The sequence below is a fragment of the Malania oleifera genome, chromosome 1 (genome assembly GCF_029873635.1).
Source record: "Malania oleifera isolate guangnan ecotype guangnan chromosome 1, ASM2987363v1, whole genome shotgun sequence".
Taxonomy (NCBI): domain Eukaryota; kingdom Viridiplantae; phylum Streptophyta; class Magnoliopsida; order Santalales; family Ximeniaceae; genus Malania; species Malania oleifera.
The window spans coordinates 78,894,544-78,915,550 of record NC_080417.1 but is presented as its reverse complement, the minus strand read 5'-3'; positions in this window follow the sequence as shown (position 1 = coordinate 78,915,550).

Genomic DNA, 21,007 nt, shown 5'->3' with positions numbered 1-21,007 from the left:
TATTTAAAAGAAAAGCCTAAAAAAATGACATAATTCCCGAAAAAGAGGACCTGGACTCAAGTTAAAAAATAAAAAACTATTCAATAAAATACCTAATTAAAAGACTCGATTTAAAATTAAAAGACTCAATTTAAAGACTCATTTCTAAAAATTAAAAGACTCAAATTTAAAAATCAAAATGACTCAATTAAGAAAATTAAAAATACCAAGACTCGGTTTAAAATATCCGGGGCTCAATTAAAAATATTCGGACTTCTTAATTTTGAAAAGAACTCAATTAAAAATAATTGGGACTCAAATTTTAAATAACTGAGAATCAAATTTTAAAATGACAGAGACTCAATTTTTTAAAGTGACTGGAACTCAATTTTATTCAAAATAGCCTAGACTTAAATTTTTAACGTGACCGGAACTCATTTCCTAAAACAGTCGTGACTCGAATTTAAGAATAATTGAGACTCAATTTTTGAAATAAGATGACTCAATTTTGAAATAAAATGGGACTGAATCGGATCCTTCCATTCCCAGGATTCAAGGTCGACTTCTTATGACACCAGGTTATCTTAAAAGGCTTGGTTAAAATTGAGGTGTCTACACCCTAGATCTCTTGCACTCTATTTTTAGAATATAGTTTTAGAGATATCATTTGAGGGTGTTTGTGATCTTTAAAAAGAACATATTTCATATTTCATTTTTATTAAAGATCATATTTATTATTTTGGGAAAAATCATTTGGAAGCAAAACCCTAGGTTCTCCTTCACTTTACTTCAAAAATATTTTTGGAGAAAGTTTTAATTGGGGTTAAATCATTGAAGTGCCTATTATATACATTTCATTCAAAGATTGTAAAGTTTGATTGAGAAAATCACTTGACTCAACTGAGCATATTTCATATCATATGTGAGTGTATTTTTGAGCTTCAACGTGTACATCCCTACTTTGTGAGAAGCATTTGTTTTGTACAAACACATTATATTTGATATCCTTGTATCCCTGACATATGATCATCGAAAGAGGAGGCACCATCCTGCAAGGTGTCGGTTTTGGCACCACTCGTAAAATGTGGTTGGGTTTTGGCTCCACCCGGTAAGTGTAGCTGGGGTATTCCTCACCCTGTAAGGAGAGGTTGTATGGGTTGGGCTTAGTTCTATAATGTGAGCTGGGGTATTCTTTGCCCCATGAAGAAGAGGTTGTAATCTGCGTCACTACACCCGTTAAGTGAGCAATTAGTGGAATCTTCTTGCTTATTAGCTTGAGGCGGGGACGTAGGCAGGATTGGACGAACCTTGATGACAAATATTGTGTCTATTGTCTCTATTTAAATTCCGCACTCGAATGCCATATTTATATTGTTGTGCATGATTTAAATTTTGCATATTTGATTATCTACGGAATTAGTATTTGCATAGAAAGACCCTAGGTTGCAAAATACTTATTGCGATTTTAATTTAACCTTGGAAGAATTTTTATAATACCCAATTCACCCCCACTCTTGAGAATACACCATTCCTATCAATTGGTCTCAGAGCCTCGTTGAAAAAAGTTTAACCACTTATTCTAAAGATCACAATGGCTCTTGTTGGTGTATCTTCATTTGGTGAGGGTCGATCATGGCTCAAGCCTCCAGTTTTTTGTGTGTCGATTATACCGCCTGGAAATTAAGCATGGACATTTTTATAAAATCTAGGGACTGGAAGGCCTGATAGGTTGTTAAGGAAATTTTTATGCCAATGAATGAAAATGATATTAGCTTGATGCATGCAATATCTAATGCCATGGATATGTTATATTGTGCTTTAGAGACTAATATTTTTAATAAGATCATGGCCTGTTCTAGTGCATAGGATATTTGGTAGGAGCTAGAAAGCAAATATGGAGAGACCCAGGAGATTGAAACCACCACATCAGAATGTCAAGCTCAATTGATTAGGAGGTGGTAAATCATGAGCAAATAGCATTAATTAACGAAGTGGTATCTGTATCTATCTTTACCTCTATTGATGAATCTGGTGGTGATTCTTGCAATATATTATGTGATGAATCATCTGATAACACATGTGAAAATCCTAAGAATGATGCATGCATTTATTCATATGATAATAGTTGTAATAATTCCTGTGATGAATCATGTGCTGAATTGATAAATGAAAACCTGCCTTCATGTAAAAAACTAGAAAATGCTTTATTGAAAATGGATAAGTTTCTTGGTGGGATGAATAAGAAAAAGATATTTTTGAGAGATGAAAATGAAAGGATAGCTAAATAATTAAAAGAATATCATGCTATTCTAGAGAATAAAAGGATTAAGAAGATATTGAAAATTATCCACAAGGAGGGAGAAATGGGGGATGATAAATCCTTTGGAATTAAAAGAGATAAATCTTTCAAAAAAGATTCATCTTTTAAATCCCATGACAAAATTTATGCTTCATCTAGCAAAATTAATATAAATAAGCATAATCTTTCTCATTTGTACAAAATGTGCTTACTCTGTGAAAAGAAAGAGCACACTAGAAATACTTGTTCATTTATAGGAGCAAGAGGCATGGATAAGGAAATGGCATGGGTCGTCATGAAAGCAAACCCCTTAGGACCAAAGGAGGATCAAATTCCAATAGGAATTACATAAATGTTTAAATTGTTCCTTAGATATTAGGATTAGGAATAAGGGGAAGTGATGATTAAAAGGCTTGGAGAGTGGTGTGTAATTAAAATGAAAATTATGTGTGTAATTAAAATGAAAATTGTTAGTATATACCTTCACTCATATTTGAAATACTAAGAATCTTACATAATCAAGCCAATATGAAATCTCATGTAAAATATCCAATCTGAACTCAATGCATACACATTATCATGATTGGTTAAACATTAAACTATTGGCTATAGCATGCTAGCTTTGAAATGAAAAGGAGTGAGTTAATATCACAATCCATATCATTCCTCCTTTTGTTCAAGGTAAAGGTGAAGGCTAAACTGAGTAAAACTTGTGGGTCCTTGTTGAGATGAATAATATAATTCATCATATCTCAAAAAATATCTCAGAAGCATGCTTAAATAAAATCCATTTCCAAATGGACAAGGCATCTTTGCTAGGCTAATGATTTTTTAGGCTTAACCCATGCCCAAATATGAATAACAAATGTTAAGCACATTTTCGTCCATTGCATAAGCTCAAGTTTTAGGAAATGAAATACTATGCATCATCTGTTCCTAAACTCATCTTGAAGCCTTAGAAGTCTGATCAAATTTAGTCATCAATCTAGGTATAAGCACTAATCATAATAAATTACGAATATATTAAGTGCTTATTTAAAAGACATCCTTTCATTGGTTCGTATCCTTGCTCTACCTTGTGATTATGTTTAAGGATATCTTCCGATAGTGGAAAGTAAGTAATTATCAAAGAGCCTTAAATTCATGTTCTCCTAATACTCTTTGGTAAGGTGGCCAGGACATAGTCACAAAAATATTTTGGAAAATGCCCTGTTCTCTTGAATACTCTTCTAAACTCAATATAAATTTAATCTCTAAGAGTATTCATTCAAATTCCTTTCACAAGCACTCCAATTTTAATCAAATCCTTTAAAGCTTCGTATACTTGAAATATAGTTGAATAGCCAAAATGATTGCACTAGGTTTCAATCTATATGAAATGCAAATATCTAAGAAACCTATGCACGAGCAATTATGTTTGAAAGCCATTTAAACTTGAGCCTCTCACATTTTGAAATTCATGAGGCAAGAGGCAAAATTGGCTTAGTACAATTAAAGAACAATTCATTTACTTTTGGGTCCAACAAGTATAAGTCGTCGAAGCCAAGTTTAAATCATTGAAAATTTTGGGACTTTTGGCTAAAATTTTGAAAAATGAAGAATTAAAATAGGCATATGAAGGGAACCATGCATAACTCAGGGGGAGCATATATTTTTCATAAGCATATAAATTAAAATGCTCTCATTATCTTATATCATTTATGCCTATATGCTCATATAAGTACAGCACTGTAGCACACTATCCATAATTCAATAAATGGTTAAATTTCTTTGATCGATAGTTCATATCTTTTCCTAGGACGAACAATTATTGAGCTATACTGAATATCTTGTGTTGATTGTCTACTAAAATGCATGCTTGTATTGAATGTCACTTGCATGACTGACGCAGTGATGTGAATTGCATGCTAGTAGTCATTTTAGGTTGTTGCATGCTTGAAATTAATTGTTTGCTGAATACAACTAGATTTTAGGTACAAGTTTTATGGGAAAATGTCCAATTTAAATACGACATGCTGCCAAAATTTTATTAAAATTTTTTCGAAATAAAACAATGTACCTAGATGATTTTGATAAAATAAATGTTATTTTTTTTTTCAAAGGATGAGTGGAAGTTAAGTGAATATTAAGTTTCATCCTTATATAATCATCGTATATTCAGGGGAGATGAGCTCACTCCTAAAGAAAGAACATAATAGACTCATATGCATCATGCTTTGCTTCTTGAATATTGAGGCTCTTCTGAAAACCCTAAACATCATATTTAGCTTTTATGACTATATATTTAGATATGAACTGTTCTCAGTCATGTGCAATTCAGTATGCCTTAATATTTATATTTTTGATGCATTTGTTCCCTATAGAAATGATTATACAAGTTGCATGATAAAATGAATTAATCTATATCGAGTGTATATATATATATATATATATATATATATATATATATATATATATATTTAAGTGATTTAAAGCGATTGCTTATACTGCTTGGTATGCTAATAGAATTTAATTTATGATTAGTATAAGCAGTTCATTGCATCTTAGCTTGTATTCAAATTGAAAGGGGGAGCATCTAAAGCTAAATTCCTATCTTATTATGCTCACCAATATGTTTAGCTTAAATATGTTCCTGATTCATTGTGGCATGTGCTTAATTATAATGACTGTATTACATTTTTTTTAAATGAAAAATATAATACCTAGCCACATCTTCTTTGGATTAGCCATATGATCATGCACTTAAATTGTCTATCTTTAAGATCCATATGGTTGCATTATTCTGGTTATATTATGAATTGTGCTTAAAAGCTTAAACTGGAAAAATGAGGCTTGCTTGATTTTCCTTGTCAAAGTTTCTTTTTTAGCAAGCACAACCCCCAAAAACTTATTGATATCAGTAAAAGGGAAATATATTTTTAATAAAACTTTTCAAGCAAGAGGTGGTTTTAAAACTAAAATACATCTTATCTCTTGCTTTTTTTTTTTTTACATGTATAACTGGTTCATTGGCCATGCATAGATATACATGCAAACCAGTTAGACCACTCTTATCTCTTATGCTCAAACCTACTCTTGTTATTATATGTCGCGTGCTTTGAGTTCTAATATTTTGCGGGTCTTATGTATTGTTTAAATTGCAATGCTTTTAGGATATATCTGGTTTGGCCATGTTTATCATGTCATCTTTATCTTAAATGACTTGTTAAACTATTTTTTGTGTGCAAAATTGCAAAATGTTTTAAAACGTTTTCGTGTAAATATTTTTTATGCCCAAATTTTATACCAAAAAGAAAGGGGGGGGGGGGAGAGAGTTTTCTAAGAAAAATAAAAATTATTTTATTCTTTTTCAAAGCTAAGTTTTTTTTTTTGTTTCTTTTTTTTTTTCTATTTTAAATGAACAAATACCTTTTACTTAGCTTAACCATTTTTGCGGATACCAAAAGGGGGAGAGTTTTGTTGAGCAAATTGCATGAGTGTATGTGCCTTAATGCTAAAACTAAATGCATGACTTGTTTTAAAATGCCTTTTGTCTTTGATATGCTTGAGCTACGTTGTCTATCTTTTAATTATGCATATTGTTAGGGGGAGCCTCTTGAGACTGCACCCATTTTGCTCCCATGTATTTGTCATCACCAAGCAGAGGAGAGTTTTGTTGAGTAAAATGCATGAGCGTATGTGCCTTAATGCTAAAACTAAATGCATGACTTATTTTAAAATGTCTTTTGTCTTTGATATGCATGAGCCACATTGTATATCTTTTAATTATGCATATTGTTAGGGGGAGCCTTTTGAGGCTACACCCATTATTCTCTCCCATGTGTTTGTTATCATAAAAAAGGGAGAGATTGTTGACTTTTTGAGTTTGATCCCTGTTTTGATGTCGACAAAGCACAAGATCTTTATGTATGTATTTAGTGCGTGAGCAGGTTTATATTTCAGCACACACATAAGATTAAAGGGAAATGGATGTCAGGAGCATTTTAAAGCTTACACACTCGACGTATTCCATAAAGACAGAAGAGTAAAGAAAAAGAAGAAGACAAATATTTTATTTTGTAAATGCACTTTGTTTTAAATTTGGTTTGTAATAATGCATGTCACGCATGATGTAATTTAATGCTCAGAATGACCATAGACTAGCCTTAGGGGACCAACACTTTCATGAAAAACCTATTTCATAAATTTTAAAATCATACAAAGGTTTTAAAATAACTTTATGATCAAAATCAAGTCTTAATTTAGGTTTTTAACAGACCTCAGTCGACCGACCTATATCAGGCACTTTGAGCTCAGTCGACTGACTAGACCTTAGGCCAAAAAATTATTTTTTATATATAGCTCAGTTGACCATCCGTATTTTGAACTTGATTTTTGTCAATCGACCGATGGTCGAAAGTATTTAAAATCACTTTAAGGCCAGTCAATTGGTACTTCAACTTGTTGACCGAAGTTCTTAATCTGGCCATAATTTATAGCTTAGCCGACCGATGGTGAAGAGCAAATTGTGCTCAACAGACCGACACTGTTCACTCAGCCAACTGGTCAACATGACAGCCAACCGAGCAACGAAGGCTTGGAAAATTGCCTTAGAATAGATGACCGACCCTTTCCTCGGCCAACCGAGCCAATACAAAAATTTGAATTTTAGCTTAGCCCAGCCGACTAGCACCTTTGCCAGTCGACCGAGCCTCTCAGGTTTGACTTAATTTCCAGTGTTAAACATCATTAATTTTCCAATTAAACAAATTCAAAATGACGAGCATGTCCCCAAATGGTCATATTTTTTAGAAGCCTATAAATAGCCCCTCATAGCCGTATTTTTAATTAATACTTAGATTATAATTCTCCAAAATAGTTTTTTGCTTCAGATTTATACTCTCTTATACTCTTTCCATTAAAAAATAAAAAAAAAATTCTCTAAGAGACCTTTTTGATTTTTTTTTTTGCTCCCTTACTTGCAAATCCATTGCTTTTAAGGGATTGTTGAAAGAAGTTTTTATTTGGGCATTCATTGCATAAAATGAAAGCATATACTCTAACTTAAGCATTTATTTTTGAAAGTCAATTTTTTTTTGAGTTGCTTGAAGTTTTTCCCACATATTTCCTTTGATAATATTTTTGGGAAAAACCTCTTTCCAGCTTGTGAATATTTGCACATTCTATTGCAAGATTCTTTAGCTTAACTTGTGCTTTATTGCAAAAATCCTTTTGAGCATAAACCCTAGATCTTTTGCACTTTATTTTTAAACTATATTTTTGGAGATATCATTTGATGGTGTTTGTGATCTTTAAAAAGCACATATTTCATATTTCATTTTTATCAAAGATAATATTTATTTATTTTGGGAAAAATCATTTGAAAACAAAACCCTAGGTTCTCCTTCACTTTACTTGAAAAATATTTTTGGAGAAAGTTTTATTTGGGATTAAATCTTTGAAGTGTCTATCTTATACATTTCAATCAAAGATTGCAATGTTTTATTGAGAAAATCACCAGACTCAACTGAGCATATTTCATATCATATGTGAGTGTATTTTTTAGCTTCAACGTGTACATCCCTGCTTTCCGAGAAGCATTTGTTTTGTAAAAAAATATTATATTTGACATCCTTGTATCCCTTGTGTGTGATCATCAAATGAGGAGGCACCATCTTCCAAGGTTTGGGTTTTAGCACCACCCGTAAAGTGTGGCTGGGTTTTGGCTCCACCCGGTAAGTGTAGCGGCAGTATTCCTTTCCCCATAAGGAGAGGCTGTATGGGTTGGGCTCAGTTCTGTAATGTGATCTGGGGTATTCCTTGCCCCATGAAGAAGAGATTATAATCGGCATCACTCTGCCTGTTAAGTGAGCAATTAGTGGAATCTTCTTGCTTGTTAGCTTGAGGCGAGGATATAGGCAGGATTGACTGAACCTCGATAACAAATATTGTGTCTATTGTCTCTATTGCACTTGAATGCCATATTTATTTTGTTGTGCATGATTTAATTTTTCCATATTTGGTTATGTGCACAATTGGTAATTGCATTGAAAGACCCTAGGTTGCAAAATTCTGATTGCAATTTTAATTTAACCTTAGAAGAATTTTTATAATACCCAATTTGCCCCCTTGTCGTGAATACACCATTCCTATCAACCTTTAACATAACAACGTCACAACAAGGGACACATAAAGGAAACAATGTTCAAACTTTGATCATCCATGCACATCAATGCTCATGTGGGAAGTGACAAGATTTATACTTTCTCTCCTCCCACGTATTGGCTGCATGTGTTGAGACATAGTTGAATCCTATTAGGTTTGTTGATCCCTGCTATAGTACTATAAAACACTATGTGACTTATGCAACCTATTTTAACCTCATTAGGTACAAAAACTATTGGTCAAAACCTTTTATGAAAAAACTGCATACAAATCCTGCTTTACCTCGACACAAAGGTTGTCCTAGGAGCTAATATTTATGTAATGAGATGAACGTAAGGGAAGTTAGAAAGAAGAACACATGTAGCGTATACAACGAACAAGGAGATAAATACATAAGGTGTCCAAAAAGGACTATAGTTAGGGATGTCATGGCCCATTGCATTGAGTGATCATGTCGTTTGTATACGAATTCAAATGAGGAACCTCAGTATAAGACAATCAAGAAGTTCATGTCATTAATCTTATTTTATAGAATATGTTATTACCTTCTATTATTTTCATTTAGTTAGTGAATGTATTCAACTTTTATTCTTTACAACATCCATCTAAGGTCGAGCGATCATTCAGTGCTGACATTGGGTGATCAACATCTGTCTACCAGAGCATGGTTAGACTGCCACGCAAAGTCGCTATATTGCCGGGGTGGCACAAAAATTACGGAGAGATTGTTTGATGTAGGTGATCGCATCATTTATTGGATCCACATAGTAGGTTCTATGGCTTATACTAGATAGGCCACATCCAGCTTGATTGGCATTAGGTGATGATCTTTGTGGAGCATTGGAGGTCGAAGACACATACATTTCACCTACCCCATGGTTAGGCAACGATCACATTATAGGACGTTGCTATTTTGTTAAACCTTCCTATTGATGGAAGGTCCGTCATTGGTCATACATATGGACCAGTAGATAGCGAGTCAGATGGCTAGGGACGAGTGGGAGTGCATCGTATGTGCCACCGCTTGTTAGGAGTTGTTCTACTTAATGCTGTGATACTTGGTTCTCGCATCCGGATGAGGTTTCTACAGGATTTGTTTAGCCATTTACCAGCTAATGATAAATGACCGGACTATCATTTTCTTCACACAAATGGGTTTCCTTTTTACGATATGTTGGGCAATTATGGTCATCTAATGTTTCTAACACTACTAGAGGATCTTGCGCATATTAGTTTATATAGTTGGGGTTTTGCAACACTAGTATGGTTGCATAGAGAGATATTTTGTGCCACGCACCCATCTAGGATGGAGATTGACGATCCTCTATGCATACTTCAGATATAGGCATGGGAGACATGCCCCTCCCTAGCTCCACATCGCTTGGGTGTGCTACTAATTGCGAGGGACAAAGATGGTCACCCAGTTGATCGATTACCATTAGCGTATAGGTTGGTGACAACTTCAACTATAATGCAGTTGTACTCTTTAACATATGAAGTAGTATTTAATGGTAGAAACGTTCTAATATTTATGCGCACCTTTTGCATAGGTGGAGGGATGACATGAGGGCTTTGTCTATCACTCAGTATACATTACCCTAATTCAGGTTTGAATTGGAAATGCACCAAGAGCATGAAGTATTTTTTTTCTCATGGATCACAATTTAGATACATAACACAAAATATGTTTTCCTAAAGAGGTTATGTAGAGTCGGCTCATCTTTTTCAACTTATGTGTAGTTTATTTGGATGCCATATAGTGATGAGATTATACAAGATTGAACCGTTGATTCTCAAGTTGGGAGTGATCTATGGATGGCTCGAGTGCCACTCATTTGTTTTCATGTTGTTGAGTGATATCTCCCGGACCGAGTATTGTGTTATTTTGGCTATCGACAGGGCATTCCTAAACCCTTCTCAATGTCAGGGGTATAACTTCATGGGGTATGACTTGCATCACATTGACAGTTGTAGTTGAGGGGTGACCGATTGGTGGACTTTCCACAAGATCTATGTGGATTTATGGGAGGAGCGGAGAGAGCATATCATCAATGGAAAGATGGAGGATGGTCCTTCATGTTTAGAGTATCCATACTTTGGATCATATAGGTTCATCACACAATGCTTCATGGATAGGATAGTAGCTGTATGTATGAGCATCGTAAGTAGACACACACACACACACACACACACACATTATAGTTAATTTTTAGAATTTTATGATGTGAATGTACTAACTAACTTTTTTTTCTATACTACAGGTTGGAATATTGCATAAGGTCGAGTTGGTCTCTAGATCCATCTGCTCAGGGATTGGTGAGGGATTTATTGACAATTGTCTATGAGCATGAACAATGAGGACATATACCTAGACCTCCCCCTTACACGATAGCCATTTGGAGGTCGAGTAGTTCCAGTTCGCGGAGGATATGCTCGGTATGCGGATAGTGGTTAACAGAGCTGACCTAGTGAGACTTTTGAATAGCCATCATTCTTAGATATTTAAGACATATTTGATCCTTCAGCCCCATATACCTATTTGACGAGACCTGACACAGCCAAACCATCTAGTAGTACACCATACCCTGCTGATGTACCTTCATCCTTCTGTCTTTCCCATAACCTACCATATTCAAGTACATTTTACGACTCTCTTACCACCCCATCCATGACATTTATATTTGACACAATTATAGATGTTTAGGACATGGATATGATGCATTGGTCTTTCCACCTTGTTCTTGACGTACATAACTACATCAATCATCACCCCATATGCTTCATACAGATGATGATGCAGTAACCTAGGGTGGAGATGGTAGAGGTACAGGATGACGATGGGGTAGGAGACCCGATGCGGATGACATGCAAGGTAAGGGCAGACGTAAACGACAACCTGCACAATGGAGGAGACGACATGCGTGTGGCACTTGAGTAACAACATAGTTGTATATGTAGTTATGTGTATATTGTTTTGTACATTAGTTTCATTTCTATATATTATCTTCATGTCTTATTGCATTACTTCTATATAATTGGGAATATTTAATCATTTTTTCCTAATATGTATATGTAATTGTCCAACAATGTGAACAACTTTACTAAATTATAAATGTCATGATTAGGAAATATTATTGGCATAGTATGCTGTGAAAAAACTGTGTGATTGTTTGCTGTGGAAGATTGATTTTTTTGAACATGTGCAGTAAAAAATGGGTATACTTGATTTAAAGATTAGACTTTGCCAAAATTTTTTCTAAAGCTGGACATAATATAAATTTATAAATTTGTGTATGAATGTTGTGAAAAAATTGTGATTGTTTTCTGACGAAAGTTGATTTTTTTTAATAGGTGATGTAAAAAAGGGTATGCTCAAATTTAAAGTTGGACATACTATGAATGTTTAAATTATGTGTACGAATGTTAAGAAAAAACTATGTTACTATTTGCTGCTGAAGGTTGTTGTTGTTGTTGTTTTTTTTTTTTTTAGTAGGTGCAGTTAGAAATGGTTGTACTCAATTTTAAGAGGAGATTTTGTTGAAATTTTTACGAAAGTTTGACATAGTTTGAATGTATAAATTTGTGTATGAATGTTGTGAAAAAAATATCATGATTGTTTGCCATTGAAGGTTTTTTTTTTTTTTTTTGAACAGTTGCAGTAAAAAATGGGTATACACAATTTTAATAGGAGTCTTGGCCAAAGATTTTACAAAATGTTTGGGGTATATTATTGTATAGGAAGTTGCAGCTTCAGACTTTGCATTGAATAAAACATTTTTACAGCATGAAGTCAAGAAATGCACAGCCATTATGAACCTTTATAAAATTCATTCTATCAGAGAAGAAAATTAAAGATTCACAGTCAATAAAATATTTTAAAGCATGAAATCATAAAATACAAAGCTAACCACCTTACTTTCTATATTAGATCATATTTTTTTTCTTTCTAATAGGGAGGATGATAGAGTTTGGAGGTTGATTTCTTTGGGTTCTCCTCCAAACCTTTCTGGTCACATCTTTTCAAAGCACCCTCCCCTTCTCCACCCTTAATCCTTTCCCATGGAGCTAAGACATTCAAAGGCTAACATTTGGTTGAAGGACCCATTTCCACCCTTAAATGTCCTACAAAACAAAACCTTTTGATCATGATATGTTTGTTGGGACCACTAAGTTGATTCATCTCTTTCAGTTGGCTACTTATTGAGATTTTTCCATATCATCACTAAAAGGAAGAGCAAAATTAGTCCAAGAACTAGTTCAACAACATTACTTGCTCGATGAAGTATCGATATTTCATAGATTTGTACAAAACTTGTAGCATGGAAAAATGCAAAACACAATTTTAGTTCCATATTCATCCTCTAAAATCTATTACATAAGAATAAATTAATTATGATATTACAAAAGTATGAATAAGAATTATAGTCAATTTCTATGATTATTTAAATTAGCTTCAATTTTGAAGTCATATGCCTCGTACTAAAAATTTTTATTATTAAGGCTTTTATTTAATTTTATAATTATTTAAATTTTTAATGAATTAATGCGTAATTTTTTTTGTGGTTAGGGCATCTTAGGTGAATTTGAGTACATAAATAATAAATGTGCAAATTTTATTTCAATTTACATGACTATTAAATGTAATTTTCATTTTGAATGCATAAGTGAGTATGTCATGTTGTACCAAGTCATTTACAATTTAGAGAATCTTACTAAATCATTATGATACAAGAGAGTGTTTAAGAAACCACAGTTTGTGTCTTTTTAAATTCACTAAAAATAAATAACGTATATTGTTTTCAACTTCTAAACGTCCTTAAAAGGTTCTATGGATATTATGGTAGCATGTAATATTTATAAGCATACTGAAAGATATAACATGTACCTAAGAGAAGAGGGACCAAGTCATCAAATATGCCCTTGTAAAGACCACCAGTGTGGTAGGATCCACAAATATGGCTTCATTTTTAGCAAATAATAGCATGCAATTCATTAGGGGCTAATCTGAAAATCACCCCCCAGTTGGAAAAATAAAAGCTCATTCTCTATTGAATTAGAATAAATCATGTATACATAGAAAAACATGGTAGTAAAGTCACTGCAAAGTATGTATCAACAATTCAAATACACAAACTGCTTCTATACTTACAAAATTTTATAGTAACATATGCTCGTAATTTACATGACTTATGATCCAACTAAATTGCAAATGAAAGTTCATTATTAAAGTCTAAATTAGTTATGTTGGTTTACTTCTCTCATGCCAGTAATAAGATCCTACCTCCTAATTTGAATAAAATAGGAAAATCTTACTTCAATAATATAATAAAATATTATTAGCAAAAAGGAGCAATTACAAGGCCTTTCTCCGCTTGCATGGGACACGCAAAAAATGCTACTTCAACCAACAAAAACGCTACTTAGTGTATCGTCTTTTATTGGTTGTGTCATCCATGCTATTATGCTCAGATTAAAAAAAGTTGTATGGTCCACCCTCTTTTGTTTTAAAAATGTTGGACCATCTAACCTTTTTTGGAATACATCAATTTGGGAAATAAAGTTCTATTTGAACTATTGTAAAATAATTTTAATTAAAATAAAATTAAAATAAAAAAAGACAAACGCGCCGCTTTTCTTGATGGTGTTTGGGGATCACTATAAAAAATAAGGTTATTAGTAACCGTTTTCAATTAGTCGCTATATCTGCTGTTAGTAATACTTATTAGTGACGAATTTTTCAATCCGTCACTAATAATAGAGTATTAGTGATGGATTAAAACCGTCAATAAAAACCTAAGCCCGTCACTATAGATTCTACATCGGTTCAACCAAAAATCGTCACTAAAGCCATAGTATTAGTGACGGTTTTAAATTCGTCACTAATGCTCTATTATTAGTGACGGTTTTAAAACCATCACTAATGCTCTATTATTAGTGATGATTTTAAAACCGTTACTATTGCTCTATTATTAGTGACAGTTTTAAAATCGTCACTAATGCTATATTATTAGTGACGGTTTTAAAACTGTCACTAATGCTCTATTATTAGTGACGATTTTAAAACCGTCACTATTGCTCTATTATTAGTGACGATTTTAAAACTGTCACTATTGCTCTCCAGAACCGTCACTAATACTTAAATTGAACAATTAGTAATGAAATTAATTTTTTTTCCCAATTATTAATTCCTGTAAAAATTTGTAATTAAATTACATTTTCTTATACATAACATTAAACCATAATTGCAAAAAAATTCATAAATTATTCAAAATTCTAATTCAAATTTAAATACAAATACTAATATATTATACAAATTCAAATTGAAGTACAAATATATTATACAAATTCAAATTTAAATACAAATACATTATACAAATTCAAATTCAAATACATTTAATCTGTTCAGATAACAAAAAAAGTCAAAAGCTGCATCCATAGTGCATGACATCATGCTGACGTTGTCGTAGTTGCAAACCCTACAAATTAAGAAAGTTAAAAAAATTAGTATAAGATTCACTATAAAATGAAAATCCCAAGAAAGAGAGCTCCTCTCCAAAGAAAAGAAAGAGATGATATGTGCATTGTGAAGAGTGGAAATCTTAAGAAGATGAAACATCATCTACTCCAACGACTGTAACCAGACCAAGCATCCTCCCAAAATCAAACCCTATTGCCATTAGCTACTCTAAAATGAGTGGGAGGAAGGAACAAACAAGAAAAATGTGAAACAAATTTCTACAAACTTGCATGGGAAACAATGCCACTTCCTCTAGTGTTTCATTCATTCTTCTGGACCCTATATTACTTTTAATCTCCTTTTTTGGCAATTAACAATTAATTTTTGGTTGCACATAAATAAATACTCAAAAAACACTTGAATTCTAAAAGGGATCATGTAATGTAAAAATTGGAGAAAAATCATATATGACTATGTAGTTTGTGCAAATGATGTAAGAGTAGAATTGATAAATACCACAGGATCACAAATATTATCCATATCACAGTTATCCTTCATTTGAAAAATTTTATTTAAACTAAAAATTTACAAATTAAATGAGAATATAACTCCTCTCAAAAATCACTAATTACCTCAAATGCTAAACAAGCAAAGTAAGATATCATCCACATAAAGTACGGACAAAATAATCCAACTTTACCTTACCCCATCCCCAACCATAAAACCTACAAACAAATTCCCTTCTAAAGCTCGCCCTTAACGATTTTTTTAATGCTTCCATCATAGCCATAATGGAACAAGGAAGGGAGAAACCCCTTGTTAGAGTCCTTTGAACTCCTAAAAGAACCTTGTAGAGTCCCGTTTGCCATCATCAAGAGAATTCATCAAAATACTGACTTGAAAACATAGGAATTTTCCAACTCCAACAAAAAAGCTAAACTAAGAACCACAGTTCCAATCCAATTTTTTTAACAGTGACATATGCCATGTAATGATTTTTACGAATCCAGGACCTTTCCCTTCTACACTGAGAAATGCCATGTAATGATTTTAATGCAAAAGATAATAATAATAAACAACAACAACAACTACTTCTCGACAACTAGCCAAACAAATGCAGTCTTCATCAACCAAATCTTGATGGGACAATCATTCAAACCAGTAAATACATATCTACATCAACAATCAAATATGGCAGCAACATACATGCAAAATTATTCATTAGGAATCCATGACCTTTCACTTTTTCACTGAAATATGCCATGTAATGATTTTTTCGCAAAAGATAACAACTACAACAAATAACAATACATATTAGCATAAAATGAAGAGCAGAACTGAGCAGGCAGCTGTAGAAACAGAGAAAATAAGAACCAATAACTAAATAAAATTAAAAAGTTCAGGAATGATTCCAGATAATATAGGGATAATATTCAAAACTACCAAATTTATATAGGACTATTTTAAGGGCTTGTCAAAAACATTCTTAGGTTAGAATGGGAACAAAATTAATAGCTGGCATCGTTCTCAAAGAGGTGAGGACCAAAATTTTAAAATGGTAACAAAGAAAATCAAAAATATAATTTTTAATCTACTTATTGAGCATTAAAAAAAACTAACTTGGAATCTCCTCTACGCTGACCTCAGTTCCGGCCAAAGAAGCCGTCGGAATGACGGACCCTGCTCTTCCCACGTGCTGATACGAATTCCATCTTCCGCTCTCCTCCCCAATTTCATTTTTTCCTACATTCAAATTCAAATGATCATCATTGAAAGAAGGCCATAAGCAAAGAGAAAAAGATCACATAATTGAAAATCATATGCACGTGTATGAAAATTAAAATTGGAAGTCCGACCCTAATTAAAACGAGCTTCAACAAAAAGACTAGATTTATGAGTGAGTCGAGGACACGACATATATTTTGTAACAAACCTTTTTCCAAACTCAACTTTGGCCTGCATTTCGTGGAGAGCAGCAGCTTCCTCCTCTATCTCCTTCAAACGCTTCTTCATCTCGTCAAGCTCCTGATCAGACCACAGAATGCATGTACACACAAATTGAACCAGTTAGAGTTTTGATTTCACAACAACGACCTACCATCCCCAAATCATAAGGTTACAGATGTCGAACTTTGAATGAAACATGATAAAACTTAGCAATATGGAAGAAGATAACAACAAGGAGAGCAAGGGTGTAGGAGAACCTTTACGGCATCGTCATCGGCGGCAGACATGTCAACGTTGGCGTTGTGAGAGAGAGAGAGAGAGAGAGAGAGAGAAAGAGAGGGAGAGGAGATCGAGAGTGACAGAGATGGATAGCGGGAGAGATGAGTGGGGAAGAAAATTAAAGTAGGTTGTGGCGCGTTTAAGGGATTTTAGATTTTAAGCATCAGTGACGGTTTCAAAACCGTCATTAATACCCCATTATTAGTGACGGTTCTCTCAAACCGTCATTAATACATTAAACTAATTTCTTTTCTATATTTTTAAAATAAAAACACTAGTAGTGACGGTTTCAAAACCGTCACTAATATCCCATTATTAGTGATGGTTCTCCCAAACCGTCATTAATACCCTAAACTAATTTTTTATATATACATTTTAAATAAAAACACTAGTAGTGACGGTTTTGAAACCGTCACTAATACCCCATTATTAGTGACGGTTTGAAAGAACTGTCACTAATACCCTAAACTAATTTTTTATATATATATTTTAAATAAAAATACTATTAGTGACAGTTATATTTTAAATAAAAACACTATTAGTGACAGTTTCAAAACCGTCACTAATACCCCATTATTAGTGACGGTTTTCCAAAACCGTCACTAATACTTTTAACTAATTTTATTAATATTTTTTAAATAAAACCACTAGTAGTGACGGTTTCAAAACCGTCACTAATACCCTTAACTAATTTTTTTAAATATTTTTTAAATAAAAACACTAGTAGTGACGGTTTAAAAAACGTCACTAATACCCCATTATTAGTGACGGTTCTCTCAAACCGTCACTAATATCCTAAACTAATTTTTTATATATATATTTAAAATAAAAATACTAGTAGTGACGGTTTTGAAACCGTCACTAATACCCCATTATTAGTGATGGTTTGACAGAACCGTCACTAATACCCTAAACTAATTTTTTATATATATATTTTAAATAAAAATACTATTAGTGACGGTTTCAAAACCATCACTAATACTCCATTATTAGTGACGGTTCTCCAAAACCGTCACTAATACCCTTAACTAATTTTTTTTAATATTTTTTAAATAAAAACACTAGTAGTGACGGTTTCAAAATCGTCACTAATACCCCATTATTAGTGATGGTTCTCCCAAACCGTCACTAATACCCTTAACTAATTTTTTAAAAAATTTTTTAAATAAAAACACTAGTTGTGACGGTTTCAAAACTGTCACTAATGCCCCATTATTAGTAACGGTTTCAAAACCGTCACTAATATCCCATTATTAGTGATGGTTCTCCAAAACCGTCACTAATATCCTTAGCTAATTTTTTTAAATATTTTTTAAATAAAAACACTAGCAGTGATGGTTTCAGAATCGTCACTAATACCCTAAACTATTTTTTATATATATATTTTTAAATAAAAACGCTAGTAGTGACGGTTTCAAAATCGTCACTAATACCCCATTATTAGTGACGGCTCTCCAAAACCGTCACTAATACCTTAAACTATTTTTTTAATATATATTTTTAAATAAAAACGCTAGTAGTGACGGTTTCAAAACTGTCACTAATACCCATTATTAGTGACGGTTGTCCAAAACCGTCACTAATACTTTTAACTAATTTTTATTTATTTATTCATAAATATTAGTAGTGACGGTTAGTTAATCGTCACTAACAAGTTACTTTTAGTGACGAATTTAATCCATCACTAATACCCTAGAATCGTCGCTAATATTTTCTTGAAAAAATATTCGCGTGAAAATTATTTACCGCGCTATTTTTAGTGACGAAAATATTAGTGATGGTTCTTAGAAACCGTTACTAATACCACACTATTAGTGACGGTTTTAAATTAGTGACGGTTTTAAAACCGTCACTAATACTTTCGTCACTAAAAACCTGTTTTTTTGTAGTGGATGAGTGAAGTAGATCGAGTCTCCAGAACGTACCAACACTCGCTTCTCCTTCCTCCATTTTTAGCATTATATTCCCTGAACTTCACTTTTGGGATGTTTTTTGCTTAGCTGCAACCATTGTTGTAGACCCTCCAAGCATTTGCTTCCCCTATTGTAACTACGCTCGACATCTTCATGGTGCTAGGGCTTGGTTGGTCAAAGCCCGTAACTTTCCTTAGATTTTTTTAGGACTAAAGTAATTTTATCCACACTTAGACTGACCATGAAGGATATATATTTGCTGATGACGAACAAAAAAATCTGGATTGCCTTTTGAGAACTTGGTTCAGTTTCTCAATTTTTTCTTCATCCACTTGCAATGTTGGAGATTATGCAATAAACCCCCGCATGTGTTGCAATAGCTTATAGGATTGCCCTACTTCTCAAAAGGTAGGGGAGTCCTTTAATGTAAATCCAATTGTGAGAGCAAACTTTCGGCCTAGTTTTTTAGCATAATCTTGAGCCTCAGAAATTTTTCTTAGTAAACTCATTTGCTGAAAATTAGTACCTTTTTCGGCTATCTACTTGTTGCTGAAGATGAATAGAAGCTGGTTAAAATTTAGTCTCTAGATCTAAAATTGACCTTTGATATCCAAAGAGTTAATGCACCTATTGCCTAGCTCATTTATATTAAAAATTCCATCATCAAAACTCCCATCCCCCTCCACAAATATACCCAAATCATTCACTATAAAATACTAGTTTTAAGTGATGAAAGTATTAGTAACGCTTTCAATTTCGTCACTAAAAGTATCGTATTAGTGACAATTTTTAAAATCATCACTCATACTTAAACTATTAATGACAGTTTTCTAAACCGTCACTAATAATGCCCTTTTAGTGACGAAATTCAAAGCCTCACTAATACTTTCATCACTAAAGACCAGTTTTCCCACTCAAGCTATCAAGGAAAAATATTTGCAACACTTTTTCGGGTATTAGTGATGGTTTTAAGAAATCATCACTAATAATCCTTTGTTTGGGAAATAATGGTCAAGACTATTAGTGAGGGTTTTTACCAACCATCACTAATAGCCTACTTTTATTGACGATTTTTACAAACTGTCACTAACAATCTTTGCCTTTATTTTTCAAAAAAGAAAATAAAATAAAAAAATGTCTTATTAGTGATGGTTTTGATCCATCACTAATAGTCTACTATTAGTGACGGCTTATAAGAAGTGTCACTAATAGTCTTTACCTTTATTTTCCAAAAAAAAAAAAAAAAGTTATTAGCGATGGTTTATGAGAACCATCACTAATAGTCTTTACCTTTATCCCCCCCCCCCCCAAAAAAGCATTATTAGTGACGGTTCTGATCTGTCACTAATAGTCTACTATTAGTGACGGTTTATGAGACCACTATTATTGAAGGTGTTGATTTAGGTGTAATCCCAAAAGAGAGGGGGGGGGGTGAATTGGGTATTTTAAAAATTATTTAAAACTTATTTATCAATCAATCCCTATTTCTATGTTTAACTAATTAATTGTTAGAATTTGATGCTGATTTGAATTACTAAATCAATGAATTCATTTTTGCCCAATTAAGTGTGTGTAAAGTTATTCAACATACATAAGTAAGATGGAAATTGAAATATGATGTGGAAAATAAAAAGGATAAGGGAAGAGAGAATGCAACCACAATTTTACGAGGTTTAGCCAACCCGGCCTACGTCCTCGCCTTGAGCAACCCACTCAAGGATTCCACTATAATCCCTGCTCCTTAAATTGGGACGGAGCTTGCCTGACAATCCACTACTTACAAAAGGTACAATTCCCTCCTAATCCGCTACTTACAAGACGTACAACTTCCTCCTTATCCGTTGCTTACAAGAGGTACAACTTCCTCCTCACACCCGGTTCACAACCCGAACCGTGTTTACAATTTAGGCTCAAATCTGCAAACAATCAATGTTGCTTCTAACAAAAGATGATGAGTACAATTCAATGTCCTAGTACATAATCATATGA